Source organism: Leptonychotes weddellii, chromosome 3 (genome assembly GCF_054177405.1).
Source record: "Leptonychotes weddellii isolate Sample4059 chromosome 3, ASM5417740v2, whole genome shotgun sequence".
NCBI lineage: Eukaryota > Metazoa > Chordata > Mammalia > Carnivora > Phocidae > Leptonychotes > Leptonychotes weddellii.
This window is the reverse complement of record NC_138371.1, coordinates 125,553,220-125,574,319: the sequence shown is the minus strand read 5'-3', so window position 1 is coordinate 125,574,319 and position 21,100 is coordinate 125,553,220. Positions and strand designations below refer to the sequence as shown.

Below are 21,100 nucleotides of genomic sequence, written 5' to 3'. Positions count from 1 at the left end.
CCTGGTCATCTATTTTGTGATTTTCCAGGTGCTTTCCTCGAGGAAATCATCCTTGCACTTCCATCAGGGACTGAATTCCCTAACACTTGGGGCTCACCTCTAAGCACTCACGACATCATCCTGGGATTATCAGTCCATGGGGTGAGTTTTGTGGGGAAAGATCCCTCCGTTGGCCGTGCAGTGGGAGGGGGCCCGATGAGACCAGATAGAAAGCTCTTCCAACAGAGTGAAATGATGAGGTTCGGCACTGAGACAGACAGCAGTAGCATGTTGAGGAGAGGAGATGAGCAACCCACTGAAGAGAAGTTTAGGACACAAAATCCACAGAGCTTAGTTGCTGATTGCACGTGCAGATGTGAGGGCAAGGGAGGGGCTTCAGATGAGGGATGCATGCCAGTGCCGCACAGTGAGGTAGGCAATATGGAGAATATGGAACTTTCAGGGTTGAGGCCCTTAAATGGGTGGAGAGTTGGACATACTGAGCTTGACACTTCATGAGACTGGGATAGACATGGGAAGCAAGCAGTTGAGCATAGGACTGAAATTCAAAGACAGGTTAGAACTGCAAATGTAGATGGGAGATTTGTGCTCACGATGGAGGTGTACACTTGGGTAGATACTGCTCAGAGACCCTGCTGTGATGAACGCAGTTGGCAGAGAGCCTTCTGCTCCTTCACGGCTGCCCACTGCAGCTCTCCCTGACCCCACCTCCCGGGGCTGCTCCTGCCCCCAGTGACTGAGCACAGGACACCCTGGGGGATTTCTCCAACATAGACTCTCTCAGGGCCTCCCTGCAATCTGAAGCTCTCCCTACCTGACCTGCTCTGTCCTCACTCTCCTTTCACAAATGCACGGTTGACATGAGGGTCCCAAGGCTCTCCCTCTCTCCTGTACCCCTACAGGCATTTCTCCCAAGTAAGTGTCACCTACATCCAGTTCCAGTTTGATGTCTGCTTCTTGGTCTGAACGAACTCGGGAACCATCCATATGTAGGCAGGCAATCATTAAAACCTGGAAGTAAATTAGGTCTATCTGGGAGAACCTACCGGTGAGATCAAGATAAATGAAGTGTTAAAATTAATCAAAAGGGTTGAGGGGAAAGCTAATATTTAGGTGCTGAAAGGAGGGGCTCCTGGGGCTGGGCTCCCTGTGTTGGACTGTGTTTACTAGTGTGTCACTCTGGGCAGATGGCTTAGCATTTCTAAGCCTCACATTTGTTGTGAATAAAAGGGGGAGATAGTAGTACTCATTAAAGTTTGCTGTGAAGACTAAAATGCAATAATTTAGTAAAGTGCACAGAAAACTACCCCCACTGAGGTTTCCATCATCAGGCGTAATGGACGAGGAGCCCCTGGAGTTGCCGGGAATGGCCAGGGCAGAAAGAGGAAGACCAACATCGTAAACCACAAAGCCAAGGGAGTAGCAGTTTCCAGAAGGAAAGCAGTCTCAAAAGTCATAGCGCTATGAAGAATAAAGTGAAATAAAATTCAATAGGCTTGGAAATGAATGATAATTTTGGCAAGAACTATCTCAGTGGCGTAAGGAAGACAAGCCAGAGGATGGTGGCTTGAGAAGTGAACAGCGGATGAGAAAGTGAGCAATCTCCAGTCCTTCCAGAAGCTTTGAAGTAGGGAAGAGGGGGCCATGCTCAAGAGTGGGGCTCATGAGCCCAGGAGGAGGAGGATCAAGCTTCTTTATACATAGAAAGTAAAGTACCTGAGGACAGGAGGAGAAAGAAGTTTTGGGTGGCAAGAGATCCTTAACTGGGAAGGAATGGGCTCCAGAACACAGAATGATGAGTTAATCTGGTCAGCAAGAAAGGTAGTGATGCTCTGAGACCATCTAAGTAAAGATGAGAACAGATCGAGAGTTCAGAAGACAGGAACGTGAAGGTGTTCCCAAGCGTGACCTCTGTTTCTTTCTGAAGAAGTCCCCAAAGTTGCATCTGTTAAAGGTGAAGAAGGCAGAGAAGGGGAAGGCAACTTGAAGAAGGTGGGAAAATTTCATTAATATGTTTGTCCCAGCGTGCCTGGGTGGTGCAGTCAGTTAAGCATCCGATTCTTAGTTTCAGCTCAAGTCATGATCTCAGGGTCCTGAGATGGAGCCCCTCATTGGGTTCCACCCTCAGCATGGAGTCTGCTTGAGATTCTCTCTCCCTCTGCCCCTCCCATTCATGCTCTCTCTCACGTGTGTGCTCTCTCTCTCAAATAAATAAATAAATCTTTAAAATATATATATATATATATATATATTTGTTTATCCCTTCTCCCCTAGCAGTGACAGGAGACCACATTTACCAAGTACCTCCCCTGTATGGGCCCTAGGCTGGAAACTATCACATAGCTGCTGTCCTTAATCTCCACCATCATCCTGTGAGGTAGGCATCATTATTCCCATTTCACAGATGAGCAAAGCTGAAGCCCAAAGACATTGAGACATGGGTCTAAGACACAAGTTCTAGCAGAGTGCTTAGTACATATTTGTTGACTGAATGAACTGCATAGACCATGTTCCTTCAGATTTCTAGTTGGTGGCATACTTGTGTGATCTTTTTTCCAGCAGCCTTTATGCTACTGAGAGTATTTACATTGTTAAGTCATGGATCAGTCATAGCCTTCAAAAATGTCACAGTAATGAAAAATGCAAAAAGTGGCTAGACAAGGAAATGCCTATACTACTTTATTTACCCCAATACCGAAAAGCTACTTAAAAGATTATGACCGCTTGGGAAATGAGATTTGGTTGGACAAAAGCACTTGAAACTCCAGTTGCTAACATTTCCATCAAGGACCTCCCTGAGAGTCAGAATCGATGTGCGGATTGTTTTAGTTTTGTTAATAATATCTGGATGAAAATGCCTGCCAAAACGTTTCACTGGAGGATTTGGAGTATGCTTTCCAAGTCTACAGCTGAAGGGCAGCCACCGATGTCAATGTGTGCCCGTTGGCATCCCCCCAGTTCATCTGGCTGAATAAAACCAAGCAATTGTGTCTTCAAGAACCCTGTGTATTCTTGATACTTTAGAGTCAAGGTCTAATTTGTGTTCTTCTTGTAATTATGCAAGTCAAGGGGCGCCCGGGTGGCTCAGTCGGTTAAGCGTCTGCCTTCGGCTCGGGTCATGATCCCAGGGTCCTGGGATCGAGCCCTGCGTCGGGCTCCCTGCTCTGCGGGGAGTCTGCTTCTCCCTCTCCCTCTGCTGCTCCTCCTGCTTGTGCTCACGCTCTCTCTGTCAAATAAATAAATAAAATTTAAAAAAAAATTATGCAAGTCAAAAAGAGAATGGTTCAAAAAATAATTTGAGATAAGGAATAGATCGCTAGACTCTAAGTTCCTTATGGACAGGGATTGGGTCTTATTTAAATTTCTGATATTTGTTTTAGAGGATTAACACAATGCTTGGCACACAACATGTGCTAAATAAATTCTTGCTGGATTAGGTTGAAGTGCATCATCAACCCTGCAGACAACAGAGCGGGCAGGGGTGGGTGAAGCATTTAAATCTGTTTCCGCTTTCTTCTAGAGTGGAGCACAGAACTGTCACGCAAAGATGCTGTGTCCATGAACACTCTAATTCATTATTGAGGTTCAGAATGAATTATTAATCCCTGAGAACAATCCACAGCCAAGGTTGTCTGCCACTGTAGCCAGCAGAGAAAGAGTAATCTTCCTCAATTGTATCCTTTTTTTTCCTCTTGAAGTCTCTTTCGCAGCTCTTTGGAGCTACAGTTCTAATTCTCATTCTATCCCTGATTTACTCTTTGACCTCAAAATGAGTCACTTAATCTCAGTTAATAGCTTAAGTTTCTCCTTCAGTGAGAGCCAAAGGGGCCTGGCTACATAGTTAGCAAATAACCAGCCTCAAAAATTGGATGTGTTTTTCGGTGCCATCCATCATCTCTGTAAGGCTAGTGGAAATGAGTCATAAATACAAAGCCCCATTCAAACTCCCTCAACTCCTCCCAAATTAGCCCTTGGAGGTTGGTAAGTCACTGTGTCATGTAGTAAGGGGAGAAAGGTAAGGAAGTCGGGGATGGTTGCCCCAAACCCAAAAGAGAAGATGTCCTGGAAACGGAGGGCAACAAGGAGGAAGCTCTGCTCACTGGTCGGAGCAACTGTGATCTCCTGATCAACAACTCACCATCCTGAAAAAGAATAAACTAGCCTCCGCTTTTGGAAAATAAAGGAAAAAGGCAGCTGTGCTCCCCAGTCCCCCATGTGTGAGGTGAAATAAGATCCAAGTTTACACGGTAAATCAATTATGTTGTAATTATTCACATTTTTCCAGGATTTACCATTTGCTTTCTTTAAACAGTAAGTACTCCCCAAAGACTTTCATAAACTCTAAAGGTTAGGTTTACATCCTATACTCAATAGCAATCTGAAAGAAAGAGGAATGTACACCTTGTCACAGAGGGTCATGGGCTATGAAGGAGGAAGCTGAAGTAGAGGCTGCAATTTTCTCCGCAAGGCTCTAGGCACTCTCCTGCTGCCTGAACCTGTGTTTCCCTGGGAAGAAACAGATGCACAGAACTGAAAGCCCAAGTCCCTGTAGGAAAGATCTAGAAGTGCCCTGGGTGGATGACTCACCTCTGCCACAATAGAGTTTGGAGCACTTCACCCAAAGGGTGTGATCAATTGCGGTGGCCACAGTCACATGGCATGTGGTGTTCTCCTAGGGGCCCTGGCCTATCCAACACCCCGAAACACTGCATCACTGAACTCCTCTCTAGCACGGGGGCTCATGCTGATTGAAGGTGTCAGCCCTTGAATTTGGCTGCTTTTCTTTTTTTTTTTTTAAGATTTATTTATTTATTTGAGAGAGAATATCAGAGGAGCAGAGGGAGAGGGAGAGAGAGAGTCTCAAGCAGACTCCCCACCGAGCTTGGATCCCTGTGCGGGGCTCGATCTCATGACCCTGACATCATGACCTGAGCTGAAACCAAGAGTCAGATACTAAACTGACTGAGCGACCCAGGTGCCCCTTGGCCCCTTCTTTTACTCCACATGCTGGCCTCTACAGACACCAGGAGGGTGCCTTTGGTCCCCACCCACATTTCTACTCAGCACACAGCACCATCTGTGCTCTGACTGGGCAACAGCAATAATGGATGGACACTTCAATCACATATGAAAATCTCTAAAGCTCCACTGGCAAGGACTGTAAGTCTTATACATAATATTCCTAAGTGACTGATGAGATGGGCTTCTCGCAGAATCTCTGTGATAATGGTAGTTTATAAATTTGTTCTCTTGTGACAGTATTTACATGCTTCATGATTTACCACAGGACTCGGTAAGTATTCAATATGATAAAACATCAAAATTGGAAGTAATGACTTGTACATGGATAGAATAGAAACTGCTATTTCTCAATGCTTTGGGAGAAAAATGGAACTATGAAAGAGTCTATTTGAAAACAACTATCTACTCTTTAAAAAAGAACAGTTCAATCCCACCAGTAACAAAGTATTCCAATTGAACTGGACCCAGTATTGGAACCAGGATGTCCTCAGTGGTCCCCTACCCAAAGCACAGATCCCACAAGTAGCAATATGATTGAGATTTTTATTCCATTTATACGTCAAGGTCTACTGCAAAGGAGGTCTGCTTGGCCTCAGATACAGGTGCAGCAAATGGCTCCTTCAAATTGCCATTTTAGAGAACTGAGGTCGGATCCAATGTGGTGATTCCCTTCTCATTGTGCCCCTCATGTTGCTGTCGTTGAAAGGATAAGTTTCTTTTCACCCTCTTTCCTCTAACTCCATCCACAGGCAATGACTGCTCTGCTTTCTGTCACTCTAGATTAGTTTTCATTTTCTAGAATTTATATCAGTGGAATCCTATGGTATGTAATCTTTTTTGTCTGGATTTTTTTCATTCTGCTTGATTTTGAGATTCGTCCATGTTGCGTGTTTCAGCAGTCTGTTCCTTTTTATTGTTGAGTCATATTCTACTGTATCTCTCTCTTTAAGTCTGCAGACTCATTGATTTTTTTTATTTAACATGTTTGACCCATATTCTTTTTTATACTCAATTTGTGTCAAATTTGGCTAGCAAGAAACTCTGAAGTTCATTCCTGTGGTATTTTGACACTAACTCCATTAGAATTTGTGTATTTCTTTGCTTTATGGAACAAGATACTCCATGTTTACCTTAAAATTTTATTGTACCAGATATGAAATGAGCCATTTCTCAAGTGGCCCTCGTTCCTTTCAGTGGAGAATGGTAATTAGAAAACAAAATCTGGGTGTTGGATATGCTCATTTCTACTGGGATGTCATTGGCTTTAGTCCCTTTTGGTGGACAGGTTAGGAAATCTCTTTATTAAAAGAAAGAATTTATACTGATATTTTATTTTTAAAAAATTTTTTTAAAGATTTTATTTATTTATTTGAGAGAGAGAGTGAGAGAGAGCCCAAGAGGGGGTAGGGTCAGAGGGAGAAGTAGACTCCCTGGCTGAGCAGGGAGCCCGACGTGGGACTCAATCCCAGGACTCCGGGATCATGACCTGAGCCGAAGGCAGATGCTTAACCAACTGAGCCACCCAGGCGCCCCCAAACTTACTAAAGTTTAAGATTTATTTGCTTCTCTTTGACCTTAGAACATTTCTTATTGTTGTCAGAGTCCTGGCTTCAGACCTACCTGGATGATTTGTTTTCTTTCTGTGGTTAGGTTACCAATTTGATATGCAGTTATGTTCATTTGTTTATGTTTGCATTGAATTTGAATGCTAGGCTTCTTTCATTATTTTAAATTTAGTTTCATTTTTGAACATGTAAAAGACTTATATCGTTCAAAAGTTAAAACTTTCAGATGCCTTGCTCCCATCCCTATCACTTCCACCTGTTCCCTGCCCCTGCCCCCCCCATCCTGTAAGTAGCCATTTTCATTGATTTCGGGTTCACATCCTTTCTGTGTGTCATCGTGCAAAAATCAGCAAATAGAATATTTTATATTTTTCTTTCTTTTATAGACAATAGCTAGCACATTATGTACACTTTAAAAAAAATATTTTATTTATTTATTTGACAGAGAGAGAGAGCACACGCAGGGGGAACAGCAGACAAAGGCAGAGGGAGAAGCAGACTCCCCACTGAGCAGGGAGCCTGATGCAGGGGCTTTATCCCAGGACCCTGGGGTCATGATCTGAGCCAAAGGCAGATGCTTAACCGACCGAGCCACCCAGACGCCCATAGAACATAAGTTTTGACCACACACTTTGGTAAATGCCTTCCTAGGTGGTAGCTTTCATGCAGGATTCTGGAAAGTTGAAGGTAGCCTGAGGGCATTCCCTTACAAGAACCTGGTGTTTAAGCCCAGCTGGCAAGTTTGATGGCTTTCCCTTATGCCTCAGACTTGACTACCTTTGTGCACAGCACCTCCTCTCTGTGGGAACTCCTCTCCTCGCTGCTCTCTTACACAAAGCCCACCCTTAAAAACAAAACAAAACAAAACAGAAAAACCCTCAGCTCACATCACCACTGACCCATAGGCATTGTCAGAGTGCTGGCGCTCACTGTGACTTCCGTCGCTCACGTGGCCACCACAGTTCCCCGCCTGCACAGCGGCCCCCATATGGTGAGGATCATCTTTTAAACTTTTGCCTTGATAGCTAATTTTTCTCAGGTTTGCTCCCTGCCTCCAAAGCTCAGTTGTGAGCTCCTTAATGACAGGAACATAGCTCACAACTTCTAACAAATGCATCCTGTTTTACACACTGCAACACCCCTCTTTCTTCTCCCTACTGACCGCATGGACTATGCCACTTATTTCCACTCAGTTTGAATCCTATCACAGTCGAAGGCATTCCCTCCTCAACCAGCCAAGTGTGATTTTCTTAAGTTTCTGAAGGGTTAGCACTCATTATCCACCAAAGAACACACTAATGCACTCTGACATAAAGTGTCATCTGGAACTATGGCTTATGTCCTATTATTAAGAAACTCTTTGTGTACTTCTATCTTCAAACCTTAACAAGATTATAAGTACTGTTATGGGTTCAATTGTGCCTCCCCCCCTCCCCCCCCCAGTTCATACATTGAAGCCCTAATCTCCAATACCTCTGAGTGTGACTTCATTTGGAACTACAGTGGTTCCAGATGAAATTAGTTAAGATGGAGTAGGATGGGCTTATAATCCAATATATATATATAATCCAATACAACTAGTATCTTTGTAAAAAGGAGGGGATTTAGACAGACATGAACACGGGGAGAACACCATGTGGAGATTGGAATTATCCTGCCACAAGTCAAGGAATGCCAAAGATTGGCAGCAACCCGCCAGAAGCTAGGAAAGAGGCATGGAACATTCTCCCACACATCTCGGAAGGAGCATACCTTGCCAACACCCTAATCTAGAACTGTGAGACAATCAATGGCTAGTACTCAAGCCACTCAGTCTGTGACACTTTGCTACAGCACCCCTAGCATACGAATCCAAGCAGCTTAGGGACTATCTGGGAGCTCCCTAGAGGAGGGTTCCAATCACAGATCCATCACTTGTTTCTTATGTCACCGCTGGTAATTAATTCTTTTCTCTGTGCCTCAACTTTCTCCTCTGTAATGTGGAAATAATAATATCTACTTTGGAAAGTTGCTTAAGAGATTAAAGATAATACATTAACACGCCAGGCTCAGTGCCTGACACAGTGAAAGTGTTAACACGTGTTAGGTCCTACAGTGATAATCCTCTTATCTTACAAATGGGGAAGTGGGATCTAGACACACACAATGCTGTCTAAACCTGCGGAGGTGAGTAGCAAGAAGCGTGCCAGAAAAACTTCAAATATATTTGCTTCATCTCCTATGTACACTATGTCCTACGTTTCATTGATGACGAGACCAGTTAGTCTGGTGGCATTCATTTGATGGCAGTTTGTGTCTGATTTTTGCTATGCTACATACAGCCGGGGCCTTGAATTTGAGAAGTGGAAACCTTCATGGTCTTTTCCATTCAAGATGCTCTGTACACTGTTATCAAGTGATGCTTGGATTAATTTTAAATCCATATTCCTCCAAATGCAGGGTCTTCCGTCCTATGTACATCGCTTAATACTTTCATTCTGGTTGCAACGTGGTTCCCTCTCATTTTGAAATGACTGAATGTGTGGCCTGCTACAGAATGATTGGTTTCTTCACAGGTTAATTAGAGGAAATACAAACTATCCCTGCCCCATCATTTTACTTCTTCTAGTGACATAAATCAAAATTGATGATATCTATTAAACCACAATTTTCTTACATAAGTGATAATCAATGACTGTGCTTTTTATGCATCAACATGCTGCTGATCAAACTATCTGTCTCTCAACGTGCTGGGACATCCATCATGAGCTGAACTGGTGGGGCCCAAGGAGGTTTAAGGGCTTCTAAAGAGGTTGAGGATCCTGTTTCAGAGGCTGATTGTATCCTGGTGCAATTACTGCTATAAAATAGAAGGCCAGCAAAAAGAGTGAAAGGAAAAAGAGTGTGAGAGGTGAGCGAATCCCCAGATCTCGACAGATTTTTCTGTCCTCTTCCATCGTGCTATGACAACTTGCATCAGAGAAATTTCTTATTTCAAAACTGCAAAGGATATGGAAATATCTTCTCTTGAAACAGAAACTTGGAAGCCCTTACTTTTGGGATAAAGCTGTCAGGAAATTAAACTAGAATCAACATTTGACAGGTTAGCCTCATTTTTTATTTTTGAGGCCCTAATCCCCCTTCTCCTAGCAACCTTTCCTATATGTCAGATCCACACACTATTTTGAAACTGAAGGGATGGGGAAAGGAATCTTCAAAGAAAAGAGGGGGGAGGTGCTCCTCAGGCTCAGAATTAGCCCTTGCTCTCAACATTTTTTTTTTTTTAAAGATTTTATTTATTTATTTGAGAGAGCGAGAATGAGAGAGAGTACATGAGAGGGGGGAGGGTCAGAGGGAAAAGCAGGCTCCTCGCTGAGCAGGGAGCCCGATGCGGGACTCGATCCAGGGACTCCAGGATCATGACCTGAGCCGAAGGCAGACGCTTAACCATCTGAGCCACCCAGGCGCCCGCTCTCAACATTTCCTCAAGGACAGTGAGAAGCTCCCAGGAGCGCCCGGGACTGGGTGGAGAGGTATGCTCTCCGTCATCAGCTGGCAATTTCAAAAGCACCTGCCTACATTTCCAGGCCTTAAGAGTGGTCACATCAGCCAATCCTTCCTTGATTTCTATAATCCCATGATAAAGATCATTGTTGACAAGAGCACAGAATACACTATGCCCTGCCTCCTGCCTACTTTCTGTTTTCAGTTTCAAAATGGGTATTGATGGACGGATTCTCTGCATTCCTGAATGCCAGGTGGCAAGGCCGGGGGAGAGAGTGAAGGAGGAAACAAGCGAGAGTCTTTTGGCTGCAGAAAACCTTTATTCTTCTCCAGCAGAAGTTCTAGGCTTGAATTCCATCAACTTTAGGGGCCTGCAAGGGCTTTAGGGGATATGTAAGATGGTGCATAGGGGCATTTGTGGGGAAGAGGTGCCCATAGCTCTCACAGATCTGCTACTCTAACAAAAAATGAAGAATCACTACTTCACAAAAGGTTTTCCTAACTTAAAAAAAGTATTAATTCAACCCTAAAGTAATAATTAATGGGAAAGTTTAAATGAGTTGATTTTATAAGAATATTTTAATCAAGTATAACTCTCAGGTATCTGAGTACTGAAAAATAACATAGTAAGAAAGATATTGCCTTAAATGTTCAGGATATGGATCTTCTAATGACTTATAATGAACATAGGTGATTCACGTCAACAAAGAGTTATTGAGTGCTAACCATAGTGAACATATAAAACTTGGTAGAACACCTCCTCTGACCTCAGGAGACTGACTTTCTCTCATGGAATAGAATATTCAAATAACTAAGGCACAAACAAGAACTAATCCTGCTGCTGTGCGTAGTTTGAAATGAAGTTGGAAGGGAATGGAGAACTGGGGAGTCCCTTTGGTTTGCTTGAGAAATAATGAGAATATGAACTTGTATGGCTGCCAAGAAAAAGGAGAGAATGGATATGAGGAGTGTGGATAAATTATGTGATCTGCAAATTGACTGATTTCATTCATTCATTCATTTGCAGCTTCTCACTTTGGCTCATCTCTTTTACTATTCATGTAATTGTTAGAGGTACTCGGCAAAACATGAGTAGAGTTTCTGCCCTCACAAAGTTCTCCGACCAGCCCTGAGGAGCTCCTTTAATTGAGCAACTCAAACATTGGTCTTACCCCTTGCAAGAGTTCTCACAATCTCCCTCCAAAACCACTCACTCTGCATCCTTTCAAATTCTGCTTCCTGGACTGTTCCCAATCCTCCCAGTTTCTGATCACATCTTATTTTCTTGACTAGGGTTCCACCTCACTCCAGTCTTGTCTCTGGCTTCACTTCTTAGATTCAGAAACTTCCTGTTTGGGGTTAGGCTGACTTCATGTGCTTGGGGTAAATACTTACCTGGTCCCACCACGTCTCGTGGTCTTGGCAACCAGGCACAGTCCTCGTGACTGCCTCCCTTCCCCACAAAGAGCTTAGACCAGACACTCAAGAGTCCAGCCATAAAGATGGGTGGGTATGAGCTAACAAGGATGTGGGCACCTGGGTGGCTCAGTCAGTTAAGTGTCTGACTCTTGATCTCAGCTCAGGTCTAGATCTCTGGGTCGTGAGGTTAAGCCCCACCTTGGGCTCCACACTAGGTGTGGAGCCTACTTAAAAAAAATAGGGGTGCCTGGGTGGCACAGTCGGTTAAGCATCAGACTCTTGGTTTCAGCTTAGGCCCTGATCTCAGGGTCATGAGATTGAGCCCCTTGTGGGGCTCTGCACTCAATGCAGAGTCTGCTTGGGTTTCTATCTCCCTCTGCTTCTCCCCACCCTTTCTCTCTCTCTCTAACATAAATAAATCTTTAAAAAATTTTTAGAATTAAAAAAATAAACAAGGATGCAGTGCTGTCATACTATTCTTGTGGGTCGAGTAATATCCTCCTGGGAGTGCAGAGGTGGGAGTGGACTCTGATGAGTTCAACAGGGTTCAGTACTAATAGGACAACCTCCCTAAAAGAGCATCCATTGGTTTAAGCCAGTAAGAATTCCTCCAAATGATTAAACAACCAACTGTCAGAATCAGCAAGGGTCAGAGCAGGAGGGGGGCTTTAGAGATCCTCAAATTCAGCCTTGTCTGTTTTTTACTAAGAAGGAAACTGAGGCACATGAGCTTAAGACCCCCTAGGGAGTTTGGGACACATTTCTCATGCCCAATGCATTTTTCCAAACAGTGCACTCCCTGGCCACGTTTCAGTTATAATCGAAAGGAAAAGACGTGTGTCATTTTGTTTCTAAAACTGCCAGGAGGGAACATGTCTTGAACATATTCCTTGTGTGAGCTCTCAGAGTCCTAGACACTGATGTGCTTCCTTAAGGATTCCAGAGGAAATACCAAAAAAGCCAAGGAGGAAAGTGAAAGTGGGTTTGAGAAGATGTGAAGCAGGCAAGATAACCTGGGATGTGCCCGTTGTATTGAGCAAGTAAGACAGAGACGGGCTTGCACAGGAATCCTGAAAGGATGAAGTCTCAATTCCCATTGGTGAGAGTATCTAATAATCTAAATCATTCCTACTGAAATTGTGGTCTGGGAGCAGCCGCAGCAGAACATCTGGGAGCCCACTTGAAATGCTGCTTCCCGGGAACCCCTCAGACCCACTGGATCAGAATCTGCTCTCTAACAAGACCCCCAGGGATTTACATGCACAGTAAAGCTTGAGAGGCAAACAAAGAAAGCACTGCTGACTTCAGCTTTTTCCCTGACTCGTTTAAATTACATCAAATGTTGCACAGCAGAAATTGAAAAGTAGGACAATTGAAATTTGCATGGGTATATGGATGAGGGTCTGTAAGAAAGCACAAGAGAGAATCAATGCAAGATCCCTGTTAGAGGTATACTTCTTAAAGGGAGTATGTACCTTTAAACAACTCTTTCCCTCTGAGCTTTAATTAATTGTTCTGCATTAGTACACTACATTGCAAAAGGGCCCATGTTTGCAATTAGGTGGCTCTGACAGATGGGCCAGTGATTAGGTGCTTCTGCCCGAGAGACAGGAAAGTTACCCGTGCCCAAGGGTGTATTTCTCCCATATGAGTTGCGAACCCCTTTTTTTTAAAGAACACAATAGTGCACTTTGCTTCCTGATGAAATTCCTGGCAAACAGTTCAAATCTTTTTTTTAAAAAAAAAATCATTTAAAGAATCAACATAAAAATGGGACGGTGAAAAAACAGAAGCTGGATGTCAGCTGCCATCATTCAAGTTTGTACGTTTCATGGGTAATTCACACTTTTCCAGATTCAAGGGAGGAAATGGAGACAGGAGTTCCGATCCTGGATGTCCCTCTGTAAACCCGCACAGTTTAAAGCTCTAAATCCCAATTAGGCTGCTTGAACCAACTGAGATGCCACAAATGCAACCTAGTGGCTTTTCCCATGGGAAGTCAGAGAAGTGGAAAATATTTCAAGCAATTTGGGCATGCTTGCATAACCCTTTTGTGGAAATTCCTGCACTAACAATTTGCAATTAAAGTGAAAGTGAGTAAAAATAGAATGACCTCTCATTTCAACAATGACTATATTTTGTAGACTCTGCTGTGTAAATGTGCTTTACGTCTGACCCATACACAATGACAAAGAAACCAAAAATCACCAAATGTCTACATTCCTCGCTGTATAGAGCATATATCAGGAAACAGGTTTCTGGTGTAGCGTTCGTTAATGACAGTCTTTAGCTAAGACAGAAGACAAGACTGCATAAAATGAAAGCAAATCAATAGCCAAGGGGGGCCGGAAAAACACATTTTAAGTCCAAATTAGAGTTGTAAATTCAGATTAAAATTCATATTATAAACAGACACAGTCTCCCAGTCAGCCTGATGCCTGAAATTCCCATGCTTTTGAGTCACTTCCCTGTTTAGCATTAGCTGCTTGCTGTCTGGGATTAGAAATTAATTTTTCTCAATCTAACAAAAGCCTCCTTAGAAAAGTCACTCTGCAGGATGGAAAAAAATAATATATTATACAACAAAATACGTCTATTTCTATACTTAATGCTGTGATTTATTTGTGCTATTTCCTTCCCATAGCTTGGGTAAATAAGCGTTCCATATTAATGGGACAAAGTTTTGAGAATCGTTCTGCTTATATTATGCCATGATTCTTTCAAACATTTCTGAGATGCCATCATATAGTTATAGGTTTCCTTTGGAATTTTATAAACTCCATGATTAATGTGTAGAGTGTTTATGTCATTTGATGACTAAAAATATCCACGCAAGGATATTTTCTGGGATTGAATCATCTACATATGCTAAACAATTCAGGCAGAGCTGAGCTGTTTGGCAGAGGAGAAAACCTGTGAGTGAAAATTAGTTGATCAGTTGACAAAATGAAATAACAAACAAAACAGAGGCCACGTCCCACTCAGCCTGGGTCCAGGGGGCTTTTGGCAAGGGGTCAGCATGAAAGAACAAACCGGAGCCTGATTGTGAAGGATATGGAATGCTTTACTAATGATTTTGGCAAAGGAGACTTGTCAAAGGCTGTTAAGCAGGGTGGCAATGTGAAATCTCTAAAGATAGCTGGCCCCAGAGTGCGGGTGGTGAGGAGGAAGGCCAGTTTGGAGGTTATTGAAATCAGATAAAACATCGTGAGGATTTGAACTAAACATAGTGAAAAGATGGGAAAGAAGTAAAATGGATAAAATGTGGAGATGGATAAAATTTGTAGTTGGGGCAATTGGTGATGGTGGGGTCAGTGGTAACTGAATTTTCTGCCTTGAGTGGAGGTGGGTGGGTCTCCATTCACAGAGTTAGGGGACACAGGAGGAAGGAAGGGGACCAGAGACTGTTGGAAGGCCTTCTGGGTCTGGAGTTAGGGAGGGCTAGACTCATGTCATGGTGATCTGGGTATTATTGGTGAATAAGTTATGAGCCTGCTCAGGTAAGAAAGGTGTACAACATCAGAAGGGCTGTCAGAGCAGGGGTGTAAAAAGAGGCAGAGAGAAATAGGACTTTGAGGGAAATCAGTTACAAGAAGAGAGGTTTCAAGAGCCAGTCCACAGAAGGACGTGCTTCAGAGAGAACAGGAAACAGGCTCAGCTTCTAGGAGAGTGGACTTTGACCTTTGAAGAGTTTAGGTCCTAAGGAATGGGTTGATAAATCACAACCTATAACCAAGTTTTGAGATGTTATGTGTCATGAAGTGGACGGTGGGGTGGTCCACTCACTCCGACAAAGCAGAAACTATGGCGATACACCCTACTGGGGAATTCAAGTTGTGTGGGAATGGAGGGTGCTGGGTGGAGGTGCAGCTGGGCCCTTAACCACAGTTGCACAGACCAGCATGTCATCTGTGGGGAGAGGCCTTCATGCACAGCCTCAGCTCAGGGAGTTGACTGGTGGACCTCGGGGATGGAGAACAGGCTGGGGGGACTCAGGAGAAGGGTGTTAGAGTCAGTTTTCTACAGTCAGGGGGAAGGTAGCCCTGATAAAAGCTACCATCTCTTAAGTGTTTTGTTGTTGTTGTTGTTTTGTTTGTTTGTTTTTGTTTTTAAGGTGGTTTCACATCCGTAATCTCATTGGATCTTCAGAACAGCTTTGTGAGGTACAAAAGTGAGGCGTAGTCTCCAGGTCTAGGGGAGAAAGTCAAGCCTGAAACAAATGAGGCCATGGGAACCCCAGCCCCAGGGCGGGGAAGAGTTGGTGTTGTGAGGGAGATTGTGGCATGAGGAAGGGGGACCTGCAGAACCAAGGAGCCTCCAGGACTTCAACAACAGAAAGGAAGGAGGTGAGGCTAGGGCAGCGACCGTTTCCCAGGGACATGGGGCCAGATCTGGTCAACAGCAATGACAGGTGGGAAGCAAGCTGGGAATGGCCATTGAAAGGTGGTGTGTTTCATTTAGGGATGGTGGAAATTCAGCATGCATATGGATTAGAGAAATGCCAGTGAAGAGAGAGAGGGAGTGATTGGAGATGAGTAATAAATCAAGACTCAAGACCACAAGGAGATGGATTAGCTCTGGAAAGAATTAAGGATGATGCTTCCTCTGAGACAGGAAGGAGGGAAGGATGGGTAAAGACATCAGTAATTTCGATGACAGAGGGGACGGAAGCTGAAGAGATGTAGACCAAACAGCTTCCATTTCCAATTGAAGGAGGAGTATATCATTTCTGGAGGATAGGTGATGAGGTTGTAGAAGATTTAAAGAAAAATGATAAAAATGCAAATCAAAGCATCAGGAATGGGAAAACCAGTTGTGTGACCAGAGATCCAGCATTGGGGAAGAGCAGCCACTGGGAGGAAGGTCAATTCCAAGCCCTAGGAGTTGGCTACATACAACTCTTGGTACTTTACCACATGCACGCAGAAAAAACACTCTGAAATGCCACACACAGAACATAGTCACCAGCTGTGGCTCATCAAAATAGTGTGTTTAGAGACCCATCATTTCCTTCTTCCGTAAGCTGACACCTCTCTGATGCTCCAAAGAGCAAGTGAATATTTTTGCTACTGTATGTATTTAAGCAGTCATCCATATTTTTTTTTTGTCATTTTTAAATATCTTGACACTACACGTTCTTTTTTTTTCAAATTTTTACTTAAATTCCTGTCAGTTAACATATACTGTAATATTAGTTTCAGGAGTAGAATTTAGTCATTCATCACTTACATATAACACCCAGTGCTTATCCCAACAAGTGCCCTCCTTAATGCCCATCACCATCTAGCCATCCCCCACCCTCCTCCCCTCCAGCAACCCTCAGTTTGTTCTCTTTCATTAAGAGTTTCTTATGGTTTGCTTCCCTCTTTCTTTTGTTTTTCCCTTCCCATATGTTCATCTGTTTTCTGTCTTAAATTCCACATATGAGTGAAATCATATGGTATTTGTCTTTCTCTGACTGACTTCTTTCACTTGGCATAATACACTCCAGCTCCATCCATGTTGTTGCAAATGGCAAGATTTCATTCTTTGTGATGCCTGAGTAATATTCCATTGTGTGTATATATATATATGCCACATCTTTTAAAAAAAGATTTTATTTATTTATTTATTTATTTATTTAAGAGAGTGATAGAGGGAGAGAGAGCGTGTGCAAATGGGGGAAGGGGTAGAAGGAGAAGGAGAGAATCTTCAACAGGCTCCATGCTGAGTGGGAGCCCGATGTGGAGCTCAATCCCACCACCATGAGATCATGACCTGAGCCAAAATCAAGAGTCGGTGCTTAACTGACTGAGCCACTCAGGCTCCCTGCCACATTTTCTTTATGCATTCATCAGTGGATGGACATTTGGACTCTTTCCATAGTTTGGCTGTTGTTGATAATGCTGCTGTAAACATCGGGATGCATGTACTCTTTCAAATCTGTATTTTTGTATTATTTGGGTAAATACCTAGTAGTGCAATTGTTGTATTATAGGGTAGTTCCATTTTTAACTTTTTGAGGAGCCTCCATACTGTTCTCCAGAGTGGCTGCACCAGTTTTCATTCCCACCAACAGTGTAAGAGGGTTCCCCTTTCTCCTCATCGTCACCAACATCTGTTGTTTCTTATGTTGTTAATTTTAGCCATTCTGACAGGTGTGAGGTGATAGCTCATTGTGGTTTTGATTTGTATTCCCCTGATGATGAGTGACGTTGAGCACTTTTTCATGTCTTTTAGCCATCTGTATGTCTTCTTTGGAAAAGTGTCTACTCATGTCTTCTGACCACTTCTTAACTGGATTATTTGGTTTTGGGGTGTTAAGTTTGATAAGTTCTTTATGGATTTTGGAGACTAGCCCTTTACCAGATATGTCATTTGCAAGTATCTTCTCCCATTCCAGAGACTGCATTTTAGTTTTGTTGATTGTTTCAGTTGCTGTGCAGAAGCTTTTTATCTTGATGAAATCCCAATAGTTCATTTTTGCCTTTGTTTCCCTTGCCTCCAAAGACGTATCTAAAGAAATTCCTGCAGCCAAGTTCAAAGAGGTTGCTTCCTGTGCTTTCTCCTAAGATTTTGATGGTTTCCTGTGTCACATTTAGGTCTTTCATCCATTTTGAATTTATTTTTGTGTGTGGTGTAAGAAGGTGGTCCAGTTTCATTCTTCTGCCTGTGGCTGTCCAGTTTTCCCAACACCATTTGTTGAAGAGACTGTCTTTTTTTCCATTGGACATTCTTTCCTGCTTTGTCAAAGAGTAGTTGACCATAGAGTTGAGGGTCCATTTCTGGGCTCTCTATTCTGTTCCGTTGATCTATGTGTCTGTTTTTGTGCCAGTACCATACTGTCTTAATGACTACAGCTTTGTAGACACTACCTTTTCTAAGTTTTTTCAACCTTTTAATATCTGGTTCATATTCTTTGCAAATGATTTGCTAATGAAATGCTTTTTGTTCAGAAAGAAGCACTCATATTTTCACCAGGATCACCACCATAAGCATTTATCAAATGGGAACATTTCATATTGTCCAAGTAAAGCAGAAGAGTTGAGTTCCCCCTAGTCTGGTCTTAATTTATTATGTCAGAAAGTTGGGTTGAAATCTGATTTTTAATTCATAGTTTTTCTTTCTTTCCACAGAAATTATAGTCTTTACCCTCTGAAAATACTTAGTAAAAGACACTATTGGGGCTGCCTTCAAGGAAAACTGGGGGGCAGATTCAGTTTCTCTTTAGTTTCTCACTTACTTGTTCTGCGCAATTCCATTGCAATTCAGCCACCACTCCTTCCCCAGACACTTGAGGTATTCCAAGCTATTCTGGAGTAAGTTCCCTCAGGGCAACATCTCTTTGATCATACTTGGGGGTGGGACCAAGCCTTATAAAGACCGATAATGTATGCAGACCCCACCCTATCTACAGCTTCTGGTTTAGGGAGCCCAGATAAGACTCCTTGCTTAAAACTCTTTTATCCAGGGGCCCCAAGAACTAGACCCTTTGCATTCCAAGTCCTATTTCTAAATTCTTTCCCCTATCTTCTTTAAAACACAGAAACTTCTGGAAGAATAACTCATTAAAATAGGTCTCAAAAAGATGTTATTGTTTAATTAAGTATGTATGAATAGACTTTCTCCTTCTATTGAAATTACAATTTTGTGTGATTATAGTCTGGTGCTTCAGTAACATAGATCTTAGACACTGAGGAGGGAAGACTCAAAATATGGTTAAATATGTCTTATCCTGTTTGAGGCTGACCTCTGGGGGTGGTGGAGGCCAGGCCGGGAATTATGATTTAGAATACCAGTATCCTGTATGGCAGCACCTGAAATACAAATAAATGAAGAAATCCATTTACAGGTAAGCCTAACATCAAAAAAGCATCCATTTTAGTTCTGCAAAAAGTAAGAAATGCAGAACGCCTAGCAAAACTGGAAAACAAAAGACTCTCCACAAAGATAAATGCGCAGGACCAAGTGAACTCTTCCTTAGAAATAATCACTAAAAACCTTAATGCTTATAAGCAGAATTTGAAATTAAGGACAAAGTCAAGAATCCATGACCAATTCAGAACAAGTCTATCAAATATGCGAAGCTTAATGCTAATAACTACTGGATCATATCAAAGTGTCAAAATAAAGAAGAGGTCGAGAAATCGAAGACTGAGCAAGTGCTGGAGTCTTTGCAGTGTTCTTCCTCTGCTGTTTAATGAAGATGGTCTCCCCGGGGCCTGCAGGAAGGGGGAACGCTGCTACACTGAGGTCTCCAGTGGGATGCCGACCCATTGGGAACAGTAGTCTGCTGTGCTAAGTCGGGGGGAGGACAAAGGAGCCAGGAGAGAGGAGCTCTGTCGCATTATCATGTTTCTGGAAGCTCTCCTTTTAAAAGCTCAAACGTGCTCTAAGTGAGGGCAAGAGAATCTTTGCTGCTAAATTCTGCAGTCCTCTTGGGCCCGGGCGGGGTGGGCGGTGGGGGGAGGGGGTATGGAACCACAAGAATGCCTCCATGACTTTGTTGACGACCCTATGATCTTTTTACCTTAGGACCGGTTCACATGTTCTTAGAATGAGCCTCACTCAGGTAGTGGGGTTCTTTTACGTTCTACTTTTCATATTAAACAGAAATCCTTGGACGCTGAGGTTCCTTTCAGAAATTTCATGTATCTCTCATGTTTTTTAAACCACTGCAATTGCTGCCAACAGAGAGGTAGCATTAAAAAAAAAAAAAAAGATGAACAACATTCTGCTTTTCAGTTAAAGGAAAGTTTGGAGATTTAAAAAAATAACAATTGGTTGGGTGATTCATCATCTATTCCCAAACTCCTTTGCTTCCATTACTGGGAGTTGGGGAAGGGAGTGGTCACATGATATGATTTTGGCCAATGAGGTGTCAGCGGGGGTCCATTGGGGGCATCTGAAAAATGTTTGACTATCTTGGTTGAATCGGTGGATAAGGAGGATGCCATCCTTATCACCCTTCTTCTTCCCTTAAATGCAGATCTGACACCTAAAACGGAGGCAGCCATCTTGTGATGATGAAGAAAAGACCAGAATTGCCAAGATAGTGACCCTGACATCACTAAATTACTGAGCCTACTAGGCCACCTACTTCCAGGAGTCTTGCTGTGTGAGGAAAGTAACCCACCATCTGCTAAAACCACAGTGAACTGGATTCTCCATCACTCACAGCCATCTGCATTTATAACTGATACAGGATGATTTTCATAGGTTTCACAGAAGGGAGATAGTTTTGTCCTGAGTTTCTTCCAATAATATACAGCATTTAATTAAAAATCAAAATACTTCCTAACCATAGATACCAATCTGGGAACAGGCTTATATAATGGCACATTAAAGCGATCCGGCAGTCAATGAAATCCAACCCAAAAGGAAAGTAAAATCACTCAATTCACTTCTAAATTATTCGATTTATTGATTTACCACTAAGAATTATAAGTAATTCAGGATTTTTAGAGTTTGATTTATTGATTCTTTGGCTATTAATCTTATAGAAACTTCATACCAACTAGTGGTATGAAAAATTCCTATAATGTAAAGATCCTTTGGGTCTGACAAAACTTTGCTTTCTCCCAGATTGACATAAGATTCTTGTAATCTGTTTAATCTATTTAATAAGTCTT

At 42.7% G+C, this 21,100-nt stretch overlaps 1 protein-coding gene across 1 annotated transcript in view; it reads right to left on the bottom strand.

Annotated features, from left to right (window-relative positions):
- LOC115941930 (uncharacterized) overlaps positions 1 to 21,100 on the bottom strand; it is a 205,740-nt gene that overhangs the window by 1,161 nt on the left and 183,479 nt on the right. The gene's annotated exons all lie outside the window — the stretch shown is intronic.